General features: G+C 40.8%; 1 protein-coding gene across 2 annotated transcripts in view; it reads right to left on the bottom strand.

Moving 5' to 3' along the window:
- Positions 1 to 19,342, bottom strand: part of dlgap3 (discs, large homolog-associated protein 3) — a 180,125-nt gene that overhangs the window by 83,858 nt on the left and 76,925 nt on the right. The window contains exon 1 of one of the 2 annotated variants that reach the window (XM_080863071.1): positions 16,582 to 16,633. The exons of the other annotated variant lie outside the window; for it this stretch is intronic. The gene's annotated coding sequence lies outside the window, so the exon portion shown is untranslated. Of the gene's footprint in view, positions 1 to 16,581; positions 16,634 to 19,342 lie in introns of those variants that run through there. 2 annotated transcript variants of the gene reach the window in all.

Genomic DNA, 19,342 nt, shown 5'->3' on the forward strand with positions numbered 1-19,342 from the left:
AATGTGCACAGTTACAAGAATGATTTTGTTCTATTGTTTTCTATTAATTTATATAATTTTAAGTTAAGCAGGACAGAGTTCTTTTAAAGAAAGATTTACTTATATCCTCAAAAGCTAAGCATGACAGGCTTCTGTTTAAGAAAGAGACCTGTTTTACTGTGTTAATGTTGTCATTTTGAGCTAAAAATAAACGGCTAAATGATCATTTGTTTCCCATATGGTCATATCACAAAGAATATGCATCTGCTTAAATCAAATTCAAGTCAAATGGTTAAAAAATAATTTCACACACAAAAAAAAGAGCTACCACACTGGGAAGGGTGAAGACAACTGGGTTGCCCGGCCCTGGCCACGAGGTGTCCCTTATTTATTTTTCAGGGAGTTGGCAACCCTAATTTATAGACTACTTTTGATTCTCACTGTATTACGGGACAAAGTGCGTCCCTTATTAGCTCAATACGGGACGTGTGCTTTTGTTTCTAAATACGGGACGATTCCGTATTTTAAGGGACGGTTGGCAACCCTATTTATTACCCATCCATTAGCATTAGCATGAGTACAGTGAGTACTGCTAGCTGTTAGCAATACCTCTCTGGGACTTTCTTTCCCCCTTCCTGTTATTCTGTACCTCATTATAGCTAATGCACACCCTCGGCATGTGTTACTTTGGTGCTCCATGGCAACAGCAGCTAATATACACACAACATTTACACAGTTAAATCCATAAGAGAAATCATCAACAAGGCACTGGATGTGTTTTAACAATCCCTAAAGGACACGGCAACAGTATGAAATCATTTTCGCTGTGATCACCTGGTAATGATATTTTACTCAGTGGAATGGCAGTGTCATGCAGTGTTGCATTCAGAGACCCAAGTCATCACAAAATGGTTTTAACATGCATTGTGTGACAGGAGGCGGTGTATTTTTGCCAATCCTACATGGAGGATGTGCTGCTGTCACTCGTCAAGCAGAGCATGGCAGATGCTCTCACGAGCCTCCATTGATTTTGTCGCAAAAAGTGTGTGTGTGTGTGTTTGTACATGGGTGTGTGCGCGGGTGTGATGTGTCGCTAGCTAGCTGCAGAGATAATTAGAACACAACTCTTTTGCTGTCCCTGTAGGCCACTGATCCAGCTGCTTTCATCTAATATAGGTCAGCTGTGACAAAGCCCTCAGCATGGACACTGATCAGCCCTGCTGGCACTGTCATACGCAAAATATGAAGTTAAACTCATGCACAAACACGCAGACTGATATCCTCTCTCGTGCGCAAGCACGTCCATGGCACGCGGCACATGTAGCAGGTAAAATTCCTAGCAGTGCTGAAAGAAACACACACACACACACACTGCTTTGTGTTGTCGTTTTCCAGTAACACAAACTGCTCGATTCATAAATACACTGGAGAGCGCAAATGAGAAACTTCAAGTCAGCTCTCTCACAGCAAAAGAAAACATTGCCAGACATATTCAATGCAAATTCATTCATTTGCTTTGAAATGAATTCTACACTAGAAATTGTTTTTTGTCAGATCATGCTTATATCTAATACTCAGTGATGCGCAAACTGCAGTAATTATTTATAGTACTAGGTTATAACAGCGTCCCACAAGTGCACAAACATCAAATTAAAATTAGACACAGCAAGAGACAAGCCTGCTGACATAATCTTTATTAACATAACAGCATATAAAGATATTTCAGTGTTTTTAAAAACAATGATAAAAGTATGTAACAGATTGGAGATACGACAGAAACAAGCATCTGGTTCTGAGTAACTGACTCAACAGGGCCCTCAACTTTATAGGCAGTGGATGGTGATGTGAATAACATTGATTATTTCATTACAACGCGGCACTCTGCTAGGAGCACTAATGTCCTGGGATATATGTGGATATACAACCAAAGGCTTCATTTTCAGTACACATGGCACTCCCCAATGGCTGCTGCCTCACAGAACAAGACAAACCACGCAATGCATTTAGACAGGTGGCATCATGGTTGTAGCTGATCACCGTACTTAGCTACTGATTTTGCTGCCTAATACATACACACAATCATATCATGCCCATTCTGGATTATTCCTGGACATTAAGCTCAGTGTTTGTAGGAACCCAACGGTTACACCTTCTCCTTTATTTCACATTGAACCATATGCCAAAATGGCATATGGCACTGTTACAGACATGTTGGGAGCTAAACAACATCTGCCACTACTATGCTTATAAGACGTTGAGTTGTTACTTTCTCAGATATATTCTGATTTATTACACTTTCCAGTTAATGTTTTAAAACATCTGGATAGTTGCATGAAATTACAGTGATTGATTGAAAATAAAAAAAAAACCCCAAAAAAACAACCAAACAAAAAACTTATTACTGTCATGAGTTGCAAAAAAAAAAAAAAAAAAAAGAAGCTAAACGCATAAAAATCCTAACATTAATGTGAACTTTGCAATTTCCTTTTATCTGTCTGCATAAACTGGACAAGCCATTTGGAGCATGCTCTCCTTGGTAACAACTGTTCTCTACATAACCCCTAAAACTGCACAGTGGGCTTCAGCTTATTTAATAATAGATGTCAACATCCTCATACACGCTTTTAAGAGGCATATAATATACTCACTCGCATCCACACTTGCACTGTTTGCACTCTCAGACTCTGCACTTGTACTTGCACAACAACTTTTTGTAGTCCTTCCACCTAAATAATTAGTCACCAGGAGTGACCTCACTGAGGGTCGCGAGTGGGGGGTGCATGATGCGAGCAGCAGGGAGGAAGAAGGGCAACGTGGGCGAGGAGAACAGCAATTATTTTCTCTTCTTTTCTCCATGCACTCCACTCTGTTTCCCCTCAATTACAAAGGCCACATTTATTAGGTGCCACCGCTGATATAGAGAGTACCACTAAAGTGACTAGCGCACCTCCTCAGGTGTTTTATTCGAGCTATTATATTGATGACCAACTCAACAGAAAAACATTATTATCTTCTGCCAGCCTAATGCAGTGGACTCGCTAATGGGGCAATAATTGGTTCAAATTGCGAAGTTAACACGTAGTGGCATAGCCTTTGGGATGACTCGATTAAAGTGCCTTGGCTGTGTCGCATTGCAGGAGATCCATGCATTCTCTCGACTCCGGTCAATTCTTTTTTACCCTCACTCTACGTCTCTTTATTTTTGCTCCCAATGCGTGCCCAGAGAGTGCTGTGCTAACACGTGGGGTCATACCAGGCTTTAAACAACTGGAGCTATTTATGCAAATATAATCAATACTTAATTGTCTCCCTCTCTCTCTCTCTCCTTCTCTTTCTCCCTCTCACTCGCTCTCTCCATCTCTCCGTCTAATAAGAGACTGCAGCAGGGGTATTAATTAGGGCCAGACATGCACCAAGGATTTCCCACAGGGCTGAGCAGCACGGCCAGTTCATAGTGGGTCAGCAGAGGACAGGTCTGGTCTGGCCACTGCAACGAGAGACTGCAGAGACAGCGGTTGCTGCAGAACAATCTACAGCAGGCCTGCTTTGCTTTAATGGCTCTAATAAACCACCTTCTATAGACGGTGCAGGTAAAGAGCGTAAAAGCATTATATAGGTGATATAAGGCTTTCCATTTGTTTAAGCTTAACAGCGTTTTGTAAGCTGAGTGAATTAACCACCACACACGTGGTTAAGGACACTAAGCTGGACAAGTTTCCCTTTCTTGCAGTAATGAGAGTGGTATGTAACTATTTTTATACTGTTTTCACCATTTGTTCTTCATTTGTCTAATTTCTAGCCCAAGATTTTGTGACTGAAATAACATATTAGAGTAGTGCTACCTGCTAGATAAAAAAAATTCACACTGGCTCAATTGAATGGTTGGCAAACCAGGTGAGTTTAATGTTTCAGCTAAGAAAACAGGTCTTCAATACACAGCCGGTGGCTTCATATTTGATATGATGTATAAGGACCGAGGCTCGTGGCCCATGTCTCACTATAGAATGAAATCAGCATCTTCACCTTCTAAAGAGTAATACGGGCAAAGCTAATATTATGACATTAGGGAAAAACTTCCCTTTAGTGCAGTGTCACAGCTGCTTTATGGCTCTGATGAACACAAATATGCTGTTATAAAATATTTAAGCTATTTTTTCCCCTAACATAGGAGCCTTTGTCAAAACCATTGCATTACTGTATTTTCAACTTTGGGGCAACTGCTAAACCCAAAGAGTCTCGAAGCTTAGTTCCATTTGCGAATCAGTGTCCTACATTTAGGACACTGCACATAGATTTTTAATAACTTCTTAGGGATTTCCACAGGATTAAGTTCAGACAACCCAAGCAACTTCCTTAACACCAGCCATTTCCAATTAGATCCTATTAACAGAACACTGGCTTCAGCGCTGAAAACATACCCTATAGAGGATTTCTGTTGGCTTAAAAGAAGGAAAAAAGTTGAACAGTTCTATCCATTTTCTACATATGGTATATGCCATTCATCATCTTTATCCCACAGCGCCGTGAAGTTTTGTGATAACCACAAAATGGAGATTGCACAAACAGAAATCAGGTATACATTAATGCACAGTTTAAAAGTTGTTCTATCAGGCTGTGATTGAGATGACCGAGAGCTAGACAAAGTGCAGTAGAAAATACAAGAAATAAGAATAGTTTATACTATTTCCGAGTCCACTTAAAGTACACATTTGGTGTGTGTCTCAAGGACAAATCCACCAAGTTTGAACAAACAGGATGTCACACACATGCCCTGTGATCATCCAGTAACAATGAAGTTCCCCTCACATGGACTGGATACTTGCATACTCATGGGTGCAGAAAATGTATCATCCACAAAAGGGTTATTATGCACACAAGCTGCAAGTGCTACCTATTTTCATCACCTTCTATGACTAGTATCCATTCATCTATTCATCCATCCATCCTCTTAACCACTTATTCATTTTAGGGTTACAGTGCTGGAGCCTATACTAGCGAGAGCCAAAGTACACCCTGGACAGAGAGACAGAAAACCATTCAGTCTTACACACTATGGCTAGGTGATTTATTTTTTCTGTCCCATTTAACCCAAAAGGTCATTCTTCCCTTTATGGAAGCACTTCAAAATACACATAAGTCTAGTACAATGACATTACAGACGTAAGTCCCCTTTATAATCTGAGTACCTGCTTAGCATTGACCAAAATCTGAATTGAGTCTGAATCATATTGGGAGTGATTACTGATAAGTGATGTCTAAGGAGTCACTGGTGATGAATTTAATGTTCGGAGAAAGGCAAATTATAGTTTTCAAATGATGTGAGTTAGAATGTATTAGGATAAGGTTAAGGTCATGGCTGATAATGACTTTGACCTCAGAGGGTTCATGGAACATCTGAGAATGTGTTAAGCCCCTGTTAGTGTTACAACGTATTTCTTAGGTGACTGTGACACTAGAAAGGCACATATTGGAATAAAAAGTGAACTCTATACAGAGCTGATGGATACTGTAAAAATCCGAGCAGCTCAAACGTTTCTATATATAACAAAGCCTTCACACAGTTTGTGTGTAATACCTTACTTTATCAACATGACTGCGATCTTTCTGCATTTTCCTCTAATATGCAGGCGCACGCACTAACACCTGGATCCTAAAAAGTACCCTCATCTCTTGTCTTAATGGATTTGAGACTATATTCTGACTATACACAAATCAAATGAATGTGCCAGTTCAAGGCACGCCCGGGGACATGCTGCACATTAGAGAGAGGCATCAGTGATGCTTTTAAGAAAGTATGTATGAATCAGAGGTCGGTGAGCAGAAGAGGAAGAGAAAAGAATGGCGAGGAAAGGCCGAAAACAATGTAAAAGGAGGGGTGAGGGCAAGGAGACGTGGGAAATGAAATGCTGAAGCAGAAGTAAAAGATGGGGTAAAAGTCTGTTTTTCTTGCTCTAGAGGGTTTCAAGCAAGTGAACCGTGCACCACTGTTACATCTTTGTATGTCTGTTAAGGATCGCATGGACTGCAAATATTTTTGAATATGCTTGTGGTGCAGCTGCAGATGCAGCTGTGCAATGCTTCACAATCTTGTATCTTTATGGGTGCACTCACACAAACCTATTCTCTGTGGTCAGGGCAAAACGCTTAAAGCTCGGTTCTCCCTCCAGTACTCACCTGACAGCTCACCATTTTTCATACCCTTTGTACCGCTCTCTCTCTCTCTGTGCCTCCTTCTCTCTCCCTTCGCTCTTAAGGATCCCTCAGTTCTCATTAGGCGATTCCTTGGCAGCAGGTGGATACAGTGAGTGTTTCTTCTTCCTTCACACTTCCTTAATCAATCTTTCACCCTCTCCTATTCTTTCCTCTTAGCCTCTCACTACCTTCCACTTGCACATCTTAAACCTCTCTCTCCTCTCTCCCTCTTTCCTCGCCAAAGCTTGGCCACTTCATTTATCGCTGTAAAACTGTTCGTTTCTCACAGGACATGAGGAGAGGAAGACGAGTAACAGCAGAGGAAACCGAGACAACTATCCTTAAAATAAATAAATAAATAAAACAACCAGAAAACAGATTTGCGTTTGAGTACAGTGGCCCCATATTGCCTCCGTTTTGTTGTTGTTGTTGCCAGTCATAAGTGAGCAGTTTGGGGAATGGCTAAAGTTATGATTAATTCATTTCAACGCTGCTAGAGAGTATATCGGTGGCAATGATGCCCCAGAGCACCCAAACAATCCGAATCACATTCATTATTGTCAGTCAGACCGGGAAAAGAGTTTGTGTACGTTTGATTGCTGCAACTCCTTTAAAATGTGCACAAACACGTGTGATTCGTAAATGCTTTTTTTTTGTCATTGTCCCTTCACCCGAGACCCAATTCCAAGCTTGCTAATGCATTATGGATCATTAGACAAATATACTGACAGCGTGCTGATTACAGAAATGAATGATGCATGATGCCGTTTTGCTCCATTGTGCAAGTGTCAATTTATTTACTTGCCTCGAGACAAAAAGTCTGAAGACATAGCATAGCATGTCCATTAGCCTCAGACAGAGTACTGGTAATATGATACACAGGTTACAGCAAGAGGGCGTCACTGCATCGTGCTGAGAGAAAATCTTGGTATTTGCACAGGTACAGTCACAGGGTTTTTAAAGATAGTTGACCCCCCCCCCAAAAAAAATAAATAAATAAATAAATAATTTTTAGGTCAAACGCTTCAAGGGAGTCAGTGAGGGAGACAGAATGAGCAAGGGCCAGACCGAAAGGCTAAACTAATTGAAAATCCAAAGAGGACAGGCTAAAACAAGACCATACATGAGGAAATGACCTGAAACAGGAAAAACAGGAAGAATAAAAATGATGACTAATGACAGGCAAAAAACATAAAAATAAAAAAATAACGCAAGGAAATAAAAATGAGCTAGAAATGAAAATGAATGAAAAGTATGATGACACAAAACAAGAGGTGACTGAGTCAAGTTCATAAAGCAGGCATTGCAGCTCTTTACAGTGCACAAATATGAGCTCTCTCTTCAGTTTTCTCTTCAGCTTTAAAGGAAATCCTAACTGCATTCATCGACTGAGCCTCCAACAAAGTCAGTTCTCGTCCCCGGGGTGTCGAGTAGCACGGTTTCCTCAGAGCAGCTGCCGTGACTCTATTACTGAGAAGGTGTACTTTGGTGTGTGTGCCCGTTACGTTAAAGGTTATGGCAATAGAGATGGGGATCTAGCCCTCCCAACTTGACATATGTCAACGAGCGGGGTTACTGCTGTGAAAGGTGAGTTTTAGTTTATGAAAACTACACAGTTTTCATAAACCTAAACACGTAGTTTGTAATGCCTAAACGTCACCAGTGAGTAAAGATTGAATTAGCCATCCCATCAACCTGTTATTTCCAGTACATCAAGGCATCAACTCCACAGGTCACTGTGCATGCAGCTCCATCTGACAAAGCAGGATTAAATTGCACCCTGCGATGAGAAATTACTGACAAATTTGTGACTTTTGGCTCACAGCTGAAACCCGCGCATCAGCTGCTTTAACCATTTACAGTTCAATTATTTGCTTTATACACTCAAACAATCTCAGGGACTTAAAATCATTGATTTTACTGATTGCTGTCCGAGCAATCAGTAAAATCAGTTAAACTGCAGTTAAACTGCTCTTGTTTTCACACCAATAAGCAACAGTCGAGGCTAAAAAGATGACTCAAGAGTAAAAACCAGCACTCCCATTCAAACGTTCACATGGAAAGATTTTGCAGCCCGATTCCTGCTGCGATTTTCAGCATAAGAGATGCTCTCTTCAGAATTTTTTGTTTTTTCAAAAACCTTTTTCATGTTTTGCTAATGGTTTCTTGTTGCATGAGAACAAGCGGGATGTTGATGTTGGCTGCATTTGTAACACTTGGATAAAAAGGACATGTGCACAGAATCACGTTTGATTTATTTCAACCTTCTTTCCTCTATTTAGATTTCCTTTTTTTTCTTCTTCTGCTCACTTTTCAGTGAGCAAGCCAATTTTCGAGTACACTTTGGATTTTTTATTTCACATAAAAAAAACAAAAGAAAAACATCAGTGGCTTAAGATTTCTTCTCAATGGATCCAAATAGCAGCTACAAAAAAAAGTGTTTCCTCTTCTCTATCATATCCGATTCACAGCCTTTGAGAACTTTTGGTAGTTTTCCACCTTTCACTCTATCTGGCACAGCTAAACTTCAGCCAATCAGGAGACAGACAATTTCCTCTGGGGGTGGCAGTGATGTGAGGTGGGGAATGAATCAGAGCAAAGTCTGAGGGGTCACACCAGGTTCGTGGATGATGTCAGCGAGGAGCGAGGCTCTTCAAGTGAAGTCATCAAAGCCTCATTATTCCTTTCACACAGGTCCGCTTGGGCAAATTAGCCTCACCACTCAGGTGCATGCACATGCATGTGTGTATTGCACTCTAATTTGTGGCAAGAGCGAATTAGGTGTTGCTGTGCTCGTGCGTGCCTGTGTGTGTTTGTGTCTGCCGGGCGCTAATTGAGTTTAAAATGCAGCTGCTCAAAGATGAGGCACGCGGCACTTATGGACGGATTTTGTTCATGTAAAAGGACACGCCACCCAAAAAAAAAGAAAAGAAAAAAAAGTGTAGCATCAAACAGCCCCATTACAGACGAGGGAGACGGGAGTAAGATGGAGAGGAAGGGCATTAAAACAGAGTAAGGGTGTATTTCTCCCTCTTTCGCCCTCTTTGGATATTTCAATCTCTTTCATTAAAACGAGCAATAAATAAGAGAGTAGAAAACAGGAAGATAAATAAAGAAGAGAGGAAGTGATTATCTTTAAATCGTCATCAACCTGTTGTTGTCTTCAGCGGAACCGCTGGGCGTAACACTCGTCATGCACTGGCTGCCACAGCTGCAATTTGCATATTTCTGTTTGTACTGTGCGCACAGGTTTGTGTGTCTAATTACAGTATAACGAGCATCAAAACTGGCTGCATGCGTGCCTCTCCTGCTCAGGGACAGCCATTTGGAAGATGCCCGTAACTGTGTATCTGAGTTTTATTTGCAAAAACAAGTGATCCGGTGACCTTTAAGCAGAGGTGGAATTAGAAAAAAAGGGGGAATCCAGGTACGCACATCCTGGTGTCATATTGGGTTAATGCATTGCTTTTGGAGATGGATACGGCGTATCGGGGAGGATGTAAAATACTCCATCACATGGTGCTCAGCTAAAGGCCAGCACTGTCACAGCAGCTTCGTCAGTCTCTAGGTAACTGCTGCACCTATTTGCTTCATACATATATACGCCCACGTCCACACATAACTTGTGTGGACATTAATTGCAGCAAGCATAAAGTCATGGAAACAATGATTGTGTTTTATTTTTTAAACATATGTATATATTGAAAATAAACACAACATAATGTGCTTGCTTCTGGATAAATGTGTTTTTCCTCTGATGTAAAACAGAACCACAACAAATCCCAATTAGAAACCATACATGAATTTGTATATCATGTAAATTCAGATTATGCCAGTTAGCAAGAAAAAGGCTGGAAACAGCAGAATCGCAATGTAAATGTCAAAAAGACCTAAACCCCGCAGAGAGACACAGAGAGAGAGACACAGAGAGAGAGAGAGAAAGTGAGGGACAACCAAACACTAATTAGCGGATGGGAGCAAAGTGGCGCGAAGAGTTCTGACAATGAGGAATGTTGCAGATTTGAATCTTACTCTCGTTCTTTTCTCCCCTTCATCCTTCCATCCCATCCCTCTCATTAATTGGCTGTCATGCTCATGAGCGTCTTGATGTATGTCTGCTGCAGGCGCGTGTGGTGATTGTCAACATCAGACCACCATGGGGCCATGGTTGCCCCCCCAGCGATGAGCAACCGCATCATTAGAGGGAGGTGATTACCTTATTTCCTGTGATGATGACAACACGGGTGACCAGAGCACATGCACGAAGAGATTTCGCTTTGTCTTCAAGATTTTCTTTACCCGTTTCTTCCACATCCATTTCAATCCATCTCAGGAGTATCGAAATAGATGGAATGGCGATTTTTGTTAATGATTTGCTGGATAACATCCAGAAAATTGTTGTTATTAACAAACAGCTTGTTTTTACTTTGTGCCATGTATGCTGTGATAGTGAAGCATTTCTGTAATGACAACAAGGCTAAAAAGTGACCAAAGCTACTAACCCTTTGAAATATGCTGAGCTAAGTCACAGCAGGCTAAATCAACCCTGCCTTGTATCCCTGTCAGCTAGTACTAATGAAGGCAACCATTATTTAGACCTTTACTCATTTGCTTTGTAAGGTTACATCATTTATTGTTTGGTCAAATCAATATGATTATAAATAGCATATACTATAAATAGTATAGATGGCATATGCTATTAGCAGGAAAGCTAAGGCTAGCCAGCTAATCCTATCTGGTCTGGTATCTTGGTCTTCGTCTACTTTTTGAAACAAGAGAAAATAATTACCAAATGTCTGTACAACTTATAAAATAAATCTGTCACACAAATGGGTGACATCATGGTAGTTATGTACCTCTGATATCAATTTAGTGCACTTTCATAGCTACAAATGTCAATTTAATGGGCTCTTTCAAAGACACAGAAACAGTTCTTTGTAGTTAAAGTCTCGTGTTTTTAACCAAGCAGTATCTAGCTACTGGCCAATGCAACAGTTAGCCTGATGTAGGATTTCTGAAGGCCTGTTTAACAGTTAAACTAATGGAAGTGGAGGGCTCTGCCCTACTGGCACAGCTTTGGTCCTCACTGCATCAGTTGTCATGACTAAACCCATGGCTTTACTCACCTAGCATCATATCCTGGTGTGGACAATGTGCTGCTACCAGCATGTAGGATGTCTTTATTTGAGCGGACAGCTTACTGAGTGGGTTTTTCTATATTTACAGTATCCAAAAAAGACAGACAGCCTTTAATTCTGAAATGCTTTCAGAATACCAGATTCATCAGGACCTACAGCCGTTATGAAGATAATCTTTAAACATGTAAAGTGAATCTAACGCTCTTTCATAACAAAGAACTCATAACACTTCATGACACTTCATTTTTAACAAATCCAGATTATATGAGCTTTACCTGTGGTACAAGAGTAGCAATTTCATTTATTATTCATAACGATCAGTTAGTTATGACACCGACAGGATAAGTCAGGAGCACCTCAGACACCTGAGCTGTCACACAGTAAGAGTTTTACAGCTAAATCATCTGTTACACAGCAGCAGACTTCAGACTGAGTTAGACAGCTGTCGGGTTATTTTTATTTGAACAATCTAATCTGTTTATTAAAGGCAAAACTACTGATTGTTTGGTTTGGCTTTTCCCTTTCTCTCCAATAAATACAAAGTCAGTATTTGCTGTAGCTATGGTGTCATTGTAACGAAGAAAACATGGCAACAGGCAGCCTGATAATTCATAATTCGTGGTATTGTTACTCTTGTTGAATGTCCAGCTTCATAGAAGTGAAATATATGTGTTTATATCTCTCCCTCTGGGTTATTTAAAAGGCCAGTTTATCCAAATTACCAAAGCTGACTACGATGTGAATGCTATGAGGCTTGTAATTATAGAATGCCCAGTGGAGAGAGTGGACAGCTTCAAATACCTCGGAGTTCACATCACGTAGGACCTGTCATGGTCCTGTCACATCAACACCATGGTGAAAAAGGCCCGTCAGCGTCTCTACCACCTCAGACGCTTGAGAGACTTCCAACTGCCCTCCAAGGTGCTCAGGAACTTTTACTCGTGCACCATAGAGAGCATCCTGGCGGGAAACATCTTAACCTGGTTCGGGAACAGCACCATGCAGGACAGACGAGCTCTACAGAGGGTTGTGCGATCAGCTGAGCGCACCATCCGCTCCGAGCTCCCTGACCTGCACTCAATCTACAGCAGGCGGTGCTGGACCAAGGCCAGGAAGATCGTGAAGGACCTCAGCCATCCCAACAACGGACTGTTCTCTCTGTTGAGGTCAGGAAAGCGATTCCGCTCCCTGAAGACCAACACAGAGAGACTGAGGAGGAGCTTCTTCCCGCAGGCGATACGGTCTCTCAATCACACCACCACACAGTACTGACCCACACATATGGTTCTTACACACACACTGGACATTCTGGACATTGTTTTCACTTCATCACTTAAATCACTTTAAGCATATTTGCACTGCACAAGACATAATGTGGATTGCACAACACTGGTCACTATATTCTTCATTTCCAGTTAATACTTGTACAGCTGCTGTTATTGTGTATATATTTATTTATATTTCTTCATACATTCTTATATAGTTCTATATTGTGTATTTTGTTGTACAGTTATTTTATTTTCAACTTTAATTTATATATTTTATCTTATTCTTTCCCAGTTAAATTTACCCTTCATTCTAATTTGTGTTGTACAGTTATTTCATTTTTAACCTTAATTTATATTTTATTCCTTCCTAGTTAAATTGACCCTTTTTAATTTTTCATATTTATTTCCTATCTTATTCATAGCCTTTTTTTTTTTTTTAGGTCACGAGCAGTTGTCTAAGCATTTCACTGCATATTGTACTGTGTATGACTGTGTACATGACAAGTAAAATTTGAATTTGAATTTGAGAATGTAATAATAAGTAGCTAAATAAAGCCTTTGTGCAAGTTTAATAAGGAAGATCTGTGTTCACTCATCTGCCTTCATTCCCGGGTTTTTGGGCTACTAGTCTATTCTTTACATCGCTTCTGCTTTCCCACGCTGTCAAACTCACTCTCAAAATCTCCTTCTTCTGCGAGCAAATCAGCGTCTGTTACGCTTTAAATCCCTGTGCTCTTCTGTCATTCTGACTTTTGCATGTGTGTGACCCATCCCTTAACACATTTCCACCTTATCCTGGCCAGTTAGAGATCCTCAACCAAATCTCCAGGGGTCCTGTCCCACTTCCATTGTTGGCCTCTGCTATGTAGCTTCAACGGAGTCTGTTTTTTAAAAGCTTATTCCTAAAGTCTGTTTTTCAATAAATCATGCTGATTTCATTCACATAAACTCTCCTTATTGAACTAACATGAGCAATATGTTTGTTTTCCTCTCATCATCATCATCATGTTTTTCAGTCACCAGTTGCCACTGGGTAGTTTGTAACATTAGCCCACAATCCAGCAATCACATACAGTGTGGTTTCACAGAAGCAAAATGAAAGACTTGGTGACATTCTTGTTTTTTGTTTTTTTTTTCTTTTTAAAAAAAAAACCCAATCTGGATGCAATTTGTTCGTGTATTGGTGATTTAGAAAAAAAGCCATAACGACAACCTTTAATGACCTGGCTCTTTCTGAACTTTGCAGGCCTGCACATTATACCCATGCTTGAACATGCACAACAGGGGTTGTGAAACTGCAAAAAGTAGATGGATGTGAAAAATGCCACCCAAGCGATAATGAAAGGAAGAAATGTCAGTGTCTGTGCGCATTAGCTAAATGTCTCTGTGTCCACTCATACGAGCGGTAAAGTTTAGAAGACACAAAAAGGCAAAAACAGAAAGTTACCACGGCTTCACACAGAGGCAGATCCCAGATAAAAGAAGCAAAGTAAAAAGAGAGATAACTCATTTTTCTCTCCCACTGAGATTCATCTGTGGACCATGGAAATGTGCTATGCCATCCTTACTGCTTGGCTTGTAGCCCCTAAGCAATACAGGGATTAGAGTAGAATTTGTTCTGTGAGGCTCCCGCTGTACTACGTGGCTGTGATCTAAAGGGATCCATCTCAATGCATTAAGACCCGAGGGAAAGCTCTGCAAGTTGGAGGTAAAAAAGAAAAAAGAAAAAAAGAATTGAGGTGTTTTGTTAAAAAACACACACAAAAAAAACCTCCAGTTGCTACAGTTTTCATGCTATGAGGACGTGGCATTAGAACCCTCTCAGTTTTTGGAGAATGGATTAGTGGAAAAAGTTCCTGTTACCTTCATGATGCCTGACAACTCGATAAGAAAACACAATTGGCTGTATCCATAACATCTGAGGGGGATGATTTCATATTGATTCATTTCCTGTAGCTATAATAATCTGCTGTTATCATGGAGAAGCTGACTGAGGGCACATTTTCTGTCCGGCAATGCTGGCTCCTACCCTGTTACTTAGTAACATAGAAGTGTTGCTGTTGCTTTCTCTGTATGTGTTTGTGGACCATGAGTAGTAATTGTGGTTTTTCTGTTGGTTTGATTTTCCCATAAGCAGCTGAAATGGGCGACACGTATAGGGAGCTAGTTGGACTCAAATCTATCAGCTCACCTTGATTTCTGGACCACGGAAACACAAGCCACTGTGACGCACAGCCAAACTAGCAGGGCGCTGAAAATTCGAACAACTGTTTTGGCACTCTCACTCTCTCCCCGCAATGCTGTTTCTCGTTATCTTCCCGTGTTAATCCCGAGATCTGCTCATTAAACAGAGCAAGAACATCCACACACTGTCAGCAGCTCCACGGGAACAAAGTGCTGACACACTGGGAAGCATTCACACTCGAAGACGCCGCGCCACACATACACAAAAAAGCATTTCTCATTCCCTCGCCACGCGTGTGTCGCCCGCGCCTCGGACTCATTTCATCTTCAATCACACGCTGAAACGCCTCATATTTCCAATATGATAGCACGTGGCATTTTGCTAATCAATTTTTCATACTTGACAGTCTGTATAAACATGCCGAAGGCCAATATTTTCACAGCGATTCATGTTGGCCTGACATGTCACCACTTGTGTATTTGTGTGTATCTGTGCAGTTACGTTTTTAAGTCACTGCTCATGAAAGTCTGTTTTTAGTTCCGCTTAAAATCTGTTTGGGACACGAATTAGAATTTCACCCCCAAAAAACATAAACAAATGCAATATGTATGTTTGGCCAGAGAAAGCTGTCAGACCTGATCTCCATCCAGACCCTGCAGTGTTCATGGGAGCATGTCGCTGCTTCTTTTAAATTCATGCATTTCTTATTCGCTGGTCAAACTTCTACAGAGCTGTTCACTTCCAAAATGTCCGTGTTTTCCCCCCAATCGTTTACTATAAAAGAGTTTCACACAAGACGCCGCCTTGCACAACTACCCGTCCCCACACACTCGCTTCTAGTCTACTCACAACACTAAGTGACATATATTTTGCACGAGGATATGGGTGGGAACCCTTGACACAAGCATATATCCATATGCACAGTCATGAATGCAGCCAAAACAGATACAGAATGCACGGACTGAAGCTGTAGCGCTGATTATAAAGTATGAGCTCATAATTTCAGGCCTGCTGCAAAGAGAGCATCCTTTTGTTCTTGTAGTTTTATTAATTCATTGAATCGGAGGCGAGCTCCACAAGCTGCACAAAGCATAATTTGCTATGCAGTGCGCTAGCAGCAGGAGCGTAACTTAGAATAGAGTTACATTTCCCTGCTGTCCTTCACAACAGCAAAGCCTGCAGCTCAGTTATTTTTGATTTCTTTTTTTCATTTTTTGGGGAAAACACGAGAGGAGAGCTGGAGAGCTAAAGAGAGCGAGAGAAACTGCCTAAACTCAGCGCGCCTCTGATGTTCATCACTTATCAGAAGATGGAGGTTAAATGAAGGAGGAACAAATTATTACCAGCTAGTGAAGAGGAAAGAGTGAGCTGTTAGCAGAGGATTAGAAAAACAGCATGTACCGCCTTACACAATTTCCCAGACAGTAGTATAAAAAAAAGAAAGAAAAAGAAATGAAACTTCTCCACATTTCTGTCTTGCACACTTTGGGCTAACCTTCTCTTCACTTTCTGCTTCTTTCTCTTCTCTGCTGGCCTGAGGTTATGGGCAGAGTGCCAACAGAGTGTGTAAACTTGACTCTTAAAAAATCCAATCCGTTAAATATGCTTATGGCATGCAGTCAGCCTGAGCATATATGATTTTGCAGACAGAGAACAGGTTCATGAAATCACTTTTGAAATAAACTAGAAGATTAGAACTAAAAGAACTAGAAGAATTAAAGTGCAGCAAGCGTGAGCGCCATTCATCTAATTAGTCCCATCTCTTAAATCTATACCCATAAAAGCTGATGCCTGAGATCAGAGCTCGCTGTGGACTCACCAGATTGTGAACTCCGTCCCCCCTCCCTTGCCCTTGTCTGCAGCCTTTTATCTTGATTTTTTTTCCTAGCTTGGCATCAGCGATTTCCTGTACTGTACTTCACAAGTGCAAGTTTCAAGCTGAGACAAAGTTGCTCCTGATGAAATGGCTTCACACAAAATTTCCCAGCAGTAGCCTTTAAAGAGCAGGAGGACGACGGGATGAGAACCTGCCTCACTTTTGGTAAGCATATCCCGCAGTCTCGGTCTGTTTACCTCGAGAAGTAACGAGACGATGCCATCCAAAGTCCTCGCTTGGGGGTGTGGTATCACACTGTTTCCAGGGGAATTGTTACCATTTAGCCAGGAAGCATTTGCTGGAAACTGTGAATGCTATCAGACACGATGAACTGGAATCCAATGAGATGGTTCTCGACTTGAGGTGCCCCTGGCTGTCGCTTCAAGTTATGTCTGTATGCCTAGATACAATCCTGGCATAATGGGATCAATTAAGCCCAGTCTTTAAAAGAAGTTCACCTCAAAATGATTCAACTCTGAACTGTTTATATCATTTAGTGTTTAGTCTAGTGCCTTCATCTCTCCAAAAAGTTTCCTGTGTTTACAGCATATTGAAGCACAGTCAAAAGACAAAAAGATGTTTGGCTGGAACCTCTGCACAACAGCATGCAATGATGTAGCCGCAAGAGATTCTTTTGTTTTGAGCCTAGAGACTCTCAAAGCTGGAAAAGCTCTCATATCACTCAATAAAGGTGAAGCTGAAATAGAGAATGCACTTCCAGTGAAATTGGGCGCAGCACAAAGTACATTCCAACACTTTGAATGTGTTACGGGGTTTTGTATTGGTGCACTTTCAAGTTTAAAGTGCTGTGCATGTGTACTTTCATCTGTTCAACCTTGAATTAGGCTTGGTAACGAATATGCAGCCTCCCGTAATACACAGCGGGGATTTCAAGCGATTAATATATAAGTTAGGTGATGTAAATGGAATTACAGAGAAGTGCGCACATTCTGACTCCAAGAGCAAAAAAAATATTTAAAAAAAAATTAAAAAGAGCAAATACTAAAAGGCTTATGCATCATTAGCAGCATTAATTTGTTCAGGTTAAAGGTTGTGTTCATGAGTAGCACATGCTGTAGTCGTTTGCCTAATGTAGCATGTCTGGATTTGGTGGATTTTACAGCCTAGCCGGCACCACCTGAGACTGTTTTATGGTTGATAAAGCCTGCAGCTTGAAAAATTGAACATATATTTCAGTCGATGAACTTAAAGTCAAAATAAATTAACGAGACAACTGATTAAGTCTGCCTCAAAATGAAATGTTTGTGTTGTGATGAGGGTGGGTTGCAGGGATGTACGGCAAGCTGAAATTGTGTGTGTCTTTTATGAGATTAGAGGGACAGAAGTGTACTTTTAACCCACTGTTTGATGTGGGTGGGCATTCAACTAACCTGCCAGGGTTGTAACTAAACTTGACTTTGTGGCCTGCCTGAACTGTAACCCGCTAAACTATATAGGTGGGGTGACACTGATAAATACCGCTTTCATAGTTTCACTGATCACTCAAAGCAACACCTCTCTGTTTCATACACACTCATATAAAGCACTTGACCTTTAGTTGTTTTGTCTATTTTGCTTTCACACCCGCAGTCAATTACGAATCACCAGTTCACTAAACGTGCATCTGCCACGACCCCCAACTGGTAGCTGCCCCTCACTAATCCTGGTTCTGCCAGAGGTTTCTTCTTGTTAAAAGGGAGTTTTTCCTTCCCACTATCACCAAATCGCTTACGCAGGGAGGTTGTCTGATTGTTGGGGTTTCTCTGTATTATTTAGGGACTTGGGTCTGCTACCAGTGTTTGGGGTTTTTTTGGACTATATTATATTGCATCTTTATTTATATCTGGATTTATTTGTGATTATACTTTTGTTCTTCTATGCCTAGTTCTTTGATGTTTAGTGTTATTTCCTTCTGTGCTTCCTAGTTTAATTATCTAGTTATCTAGTTTCTTTTGCTTGCTTAATTATTTGGTCTTTTCCTTTTGTGTCCAGGTTGTCGTACTGTCTCCCTGTGTCCCTCGCTCTCTCTGTAGTATTGTATAGTAATCCATAATGCAGCGTTTTACACATCCAACAGCTGCAAAAACATGAACCAGTGCCAGAATGATCATGGGAGGAGACACATATCCCTTTGGGGTCGTGTCAGGAAGGGCATCTAGTGTAAAATTCTGGTAAACCTAACATACGGAGTAACCTGTTATAGTGACCCCATGTAAATAAAGGAGCAGGAATATTATAAGATTCTTCTTTTAAAAATATTAGTCAGGTTGTGAAAACTAACTCATGCCAGTTTTTAACTAGATGATGCAATAAAATATGCTAGTTACAGCTGCAAGTTTAACTAGCAATCTGACTCATCCGCTAAAAATTAAGGTCTCAATGTGTCAAAGATGACTGCAGATTTTCAGCTGTCAACGTGTGACTGATATCACACACTCACACTGGCTACAAGCCATTTGCGAAGGGAAAGCTTGACAGGTGGTTGCAACAGTATAAGAAGCTGAACAGTCAGTTGGTTGTTGAGAAAACTATTCAAGTATCTGCCAATTCCTAGTGATTCCTTGAAAAGCAGTTTGATTGAGCTTTACAGCTATGCAGCTGATATAAACTCTGAAGTAAATGGGCAAAAATGTCTTTGTGTCAGTTAGAGTGGTATAGCAGGATTAGAAAATACACACACAAATAAATATCGTCTTTCAAAACA

Source organism: Rhamphochromis sp. 'chilingali' (genome assembly GCF_963969265.1).
Source record: "Rhamphochromis sp. 'chilingali' genome assembly, chromosome: 17".
Classification (NCBI taxonomy): domain Eukaryota; kingdom Metazoa; phylum Chordata; class Actinopteri; order Cichliformes; family Cichlidae; genus Rhamphochromis; species Rhamphochromis sp. 'chilingali'.